We start from the raw sequence: 5,227 nt of genomic DNA, 5'->3' as shown, positions 1-5,227 counted from the left end.
TAGAGATTATCTAGATGCCCACCAACAATAGAATAAACTGTGGTATATTTTATGCCATGAATACTATGCAGCACTGAGATTTAATGATCTATAACTCCATGAAATATGCATGAATGTCATAAACATAATATTGAGCAAAAGAAGTTTTGCCAAATTAGTACTTATTTATGATTTCATATATAAGGTCAAAAAGAGCAAAATCAATGTATTAGAAGTAATAACATAAATAAAGGGACTTCTGGGATGTCGGAAATATTATCTTCTTTTACCTGGTTCTAGATGCATAGGTAAAGTTGGAAAAAAATTATCAAGTTATACACTTGGGATGCCCTTGTTTGTTTATCTTTTTGTACATTATAGTTCAATAAAAATGTTTACCAATATCAAATATATTTAAGCAGGAAAAATCTAAATACCTTAAGTACAAAAATTAATTGCAAATTGGAGAGATATTGAGTTGATGGAGACAAACAAACAAGGGTCTATGGGTTTTAATTGACTACAATCTCCACCCAAGATAAACGAACAAGGGTCTATGGGTTTTAATTGACTACAATCTCCACCCAAGATAAGAGTGGAATGTGGATGCCCAAACTACAAATATAATTTGGTCCTCTAATACTAGAATTAAATGTAATCAAAATGTAAAGTTTCTCAGGAACTGTACAATACAACTCTTTCATTTTACATTTGGGAGAATCAAATCCCAGAGAGGTTGTAGCATAATCAAATTTAGATGAATTTTAAGGAAAAAAATTGGACCTGCTGACTTCTGACTCCTTCACCCAGAGCACGTTCTTTTGGACTCATGGTTCCCAAACTTTGCTGATCATAAGCATTGTCTTTTAAAGTTTAGGGGGAAAAAACTGAGAAGCTCAATATCATTCTGACACAACAGGTTGGGGACTACTGTTCTGGTCTCTTTCAGACCAGTGTACCAGAAAAGGAAATTTGATGGTTTTCTCTACTCATTCCTTCATTCACTGTGATTGATTAATAGATGTAGTTTCTATTTCATGCATGGCAATTTGTTTGGCAGTGGTTAAAGAAATTTTATAAACACACCATACCAAATTTCTGGTCAGAGCATATTGTCCACTCTGAATATTGAATATTTTTAAATCGTATTCTAAATGAGAAAAGACAGTTATTTTCCAAAAATGAGACAAACCTCACTATGGGCCAGAAAGGAGATAAAATGAATAGCAATAAGTTTAACTCTCGTGGGATCTTGGTGTTCAAGTGCCCCATGCACTGAATAAGACAAAACTCAGAGTCATTGGCACAGGGCTCAATGTTAAGGGAGAGGAAGCAAAAACACAATGCAGCAGTTGCCCATGCCTGGGCCTATAGCTTACACAAAGTCATGCCACCGAAATGCTGCTCTATGGGCTCAGAGACTGTTTCCTGCTATTTCTGCTAGCCACTAGGCAGAATGGGAGACAAAAGATCAACTTCTGCACTGTCGAGAGTTGGAAAGGGTCTCATCAGGACAAGGACGGGAGGTTAAGTACAAAGAGAGAAACAGAGAAAAAGCAGTTCTTACACAAGTTGAGTTTGCAAATAATTCCAAAGCACATGAAGAAAATTACTTGGAAAAGAAAGCCAACAAAATAAATTATTTCAGGTGAAAAGTCGCTTCAGAAAATAATGAAAGAAATGGAAAAATTATAAATGATATTAAAATCTTTACGATTCTTAAAAAAGGTAAAGAGAGGGGAAAGTTCTAAAATAAGAATAGTATTATAGAACAGAACAGGTGAGTACTAAAACTAACTGATGTGAAAATCAATTCAAAATCTTCAAAATGAAAAATAGTCTACGGCCATGCTACCCTGAACAAGCCAGATCTTGTCTGATCTTGGAAGCTAAGCAGGGTTGGGCCTGGTTAGTACTTGGATGGGAGACCATCTAGGAAGACCAGGTGCTGTAGGCGTAAAAAAGAGAAAAAAAAAAAAAGAAAGAAAGTAAAAAGAAAAATATAGTCATTAAAATACAAACTGAATAGAAGGAATGAAGTCTAAACTGGACATGGATGGAGACAGAATTAGCGAGCTAAAAGCATGGATTATTTAATTAATGGTACTAGAGGAGCAGTATGTAACATATGTATAATAATATTATTTATAAACTATTAATTGATAGATTTAGACCTTTACTCGTAAATAAAATAAATTAAAACAGATGTGAAAACCTGTAAAGCTATTGGGAGAAAATATAGGCATATATCATTAAGATTTCTGAGTAATTAAAGATTTATTAAACCAGACACATGACTCAAAATGATAAAAAGACTGAGAAACCTGATCACTTTACACTTAAAAATTCTACATAAAGAAAGGTATGTAAACAAAATTGAAAGGGTGCTGAAAGAAAATATGTTTAGCATATATAATTCTATATCCAGAATATAAAAAGGATTATAAATCAACACAGAAAAAAATCAAAGAACTTAATAGAAAAATGGGCAAAGTACTTTCATGTGCCAGAAAAAAGGAAAGCTGAATGTACAAAATACATGTGAAAACATGCTTGGGTGTGCAAATAATTATGAAAATTCAAGAAGTGAGATACTCTTTTAAGCTGACCAGACTGACAAAATACTAATGTCTGGCCAAGAATGTAAGAAAGTATGAATTCTCCTTTAATAATGATGACAATTTAAATTAGTAGAGCCATCATGAAGAACAATGACAATATCACAAAACTTACACACTGTGACCTAGCCATGCAAAATGAGAGTGAGTGTGTATGTGTGTTTTTATGTGTGTGTGTTTGCCTTAGAGAAGCTGCACACACTTTTTCACAAAGAGTAATGTATAATTATATACAAGAACATCTAATATAACATTGTAGCAAAAAAGTGGAAGTAATCCAAATGCTAAGCAGTAGCAGAGATGATAGATAGATAATAGATGATAGATAGATAGAAAGATGATAGTTATTGATTAATAATGGATGGACAAACTGATAGTGGTGTATTCATACAATAAAAAATACTGCAGTTAAAAAGTAACAAACTATATATGTATTACTATGAATCTATCTTTAAAATGTAATATTGAATGAGAAAACATGTTAGAAAGCTTTATATATACTGTATTTAATTCAAATAAAGCCACAAAAGGAATTATGTAGTTTTGCTAATGTACATAAACTGTGCTTACACACCTATTATATACATACAGATGTGTGTATAATATTATATTTAAAGAGTAAATATATGGAATTAGATATGCACCGAATTCTTAATGGAGAGCTCCAGAAGTGAAGAAAATGTAATTGGGTAGATTATAGAGACCTAAGCTTTATGATTCTTTTACCTTTAGTCAAGTCTAGAAAATATTTAAAAGGATATGAGCAGTTATTCCATTTGGGTGATGAATAAGTAAGTATTTACTAATTAACATTTATTTTCTTCTTAAAAAAATAATGAGGTAACACTTGTTAATAATAGTATGTAAATTTCAGGTATATAGCTTTATAATATGACATCTGTATACTCTTTTGTGTACAGATCACCACTCAAAGTCTTATCTCCTTCTGTCACCATATATTTCACCCCCATTTTTAGTGAGTGCTACAGGGTTTTCTGACCTAGAAAATTTAAGAGGGCTTTTAAGAGACAGCATATTCACAAGCAGAACAGCCAACATGGGGAGGACACCCAAAGTACATCAAGTGAGAGAACGAAGAAGGGAATAAGTCAATATAAATGCCTTCCAATACTGGAAGAGCTATCACTGGCTTGTATTCTTTTGCTTCAGGGGTCCCAACTGAAGTCCACATATGGAAATTAAAGGGAGGCGGATTAGGATCCAGTAAAAAATTTCTAACGATTACAATTTTCGAAAATTTATTTGGCAATCTCAGGAGGCAGGAAGATCCTGGTCAGGTCTAGTGTGGATATAATGTTATGAATATGGTTTGGAGGCTTTAATAATACAGTATATATGTGTAGTACATATGTGTATGGAAAGATAACCAGGCTAGGTATTAGATAGGTATATGTGTAGTACATATGTGTATGGAAAGATAACCAGGCTAGGTATTAGATCCCAAAGCTGGTCTCAAAGAAGTACATCTACAGACACCCATACACAGAGACCACCTGACTAGAACCCAGAAATGTAGCCATGAAGACTGTTCAGGAGAATCTGTATGTGTTTGTGATTTGTTTAAGGTGAGGATGGCATTAATGATTTATCGATGACTTTAATAATGAGGTATTGTGGTAAGCACCTGAGACACTACCTCATTTAATCCTTAAAATAACCCTAGAGGTTGGTACTACTTTATTATCTCCGTTTTACAAATGAAGATAATATTGCATAATTGGTAAGGATTTGAATCTAGACTATTCTAACTCTAAGGCCTGAACACTTCATTAAATTCCTTACTATCATTAGAATGTCAAGATTTATAAAATGAAAGAAATGGATTTCTAGTTGTGAAATGCAAAGCACACTCAGGAAAGATGTTTTGAAGATGCTTGGGCCTATCCACAGTTCCTGAAAGTGTACCACTTACAGGTGTACTTCAAAAAGTAGCACTTGGTCTCTAAAATCTAGTTATGATACTATTAATGCAACTAATTCTACAATACAATCTGAAGTTGTAAGAAAAACTGACAAAATTGTGGAGGAGAATGTGCAAAATGAAAAAAAAAAAGTACTAGAAAAAAAGAATAAAAGAGAAAAAAATAAAGAAAAAAGAAAAAAAATCTATCTCTTGAGACTTCCAGTACGTGTGTGTGCATGTGTTTGTGTGTGTGTGTTTCTGTGTAAGTGTTCCACCAATGACCCCAGTGACCATATACAACCCAAATTTTTAAAGTGTCCCCCATTCTAGTCTTGTCATATACTCATTCCTTATCATTTGCAACATCTGTTATATATTCTCGTAGCCTCAACCAAACCCTTCCCACACAGTTAACTGCCAGGCACTCACTTTATCTATATCTGAAGAAGAAAGAAGTAGATGAGTCAAATATGCCAGCATTTTAATGTGTGGTGTGAAAGAAGTGTGGGTGTTTGCAGAGTTGAGTTTTGCTCACTCCCCCAGGCTGGGGAACCTTTTGGGGATGACATACAATTTGTCCACTTAGCCTCGATGTCTATGCTGGTTAAAAAAGGCACTTCCCCAAAGACATTGTGTCAAAGCAGAGGAAATGAATTGCAAGGGAATTAAGTCCAGACCAGAAAGTATCTGTCATTGGACCCTCTTG

General features: G+C 33.8%; 1 pseudogene; it reads left to right on the top strand.

Annotated features, from left to right (window-relative positions):
* The first annotated feature begins 1,817 nt into the window (after positions 1-1,817).
* Positions 1,818-1,936, top strand: LOC112482520 (annotated as a pseudogene).
* The last annotated feature ends 3,291 nt before the right edge of the window (positions 1,937-5,227 follow it).

The sequence above is a fragment of the Pteropus alecto genome, unplaced genomic scaffold (genome assembly GCF_000325575.1).
Source record: "Pteropus alecto unplaced genomic scaffold, ASM32557v1 scaffold135, whole genome shotgun sequence".
NCBI classification, from domain to species: Eukaryota; Metazoa; Chordata; class Mammalia; order Chiroptera; family Pteropodidae; genus Pteropus; species Pteropus alecto.
This window is presented reverse-complemented; position numbering and strand designations above follow the sequence as displayed.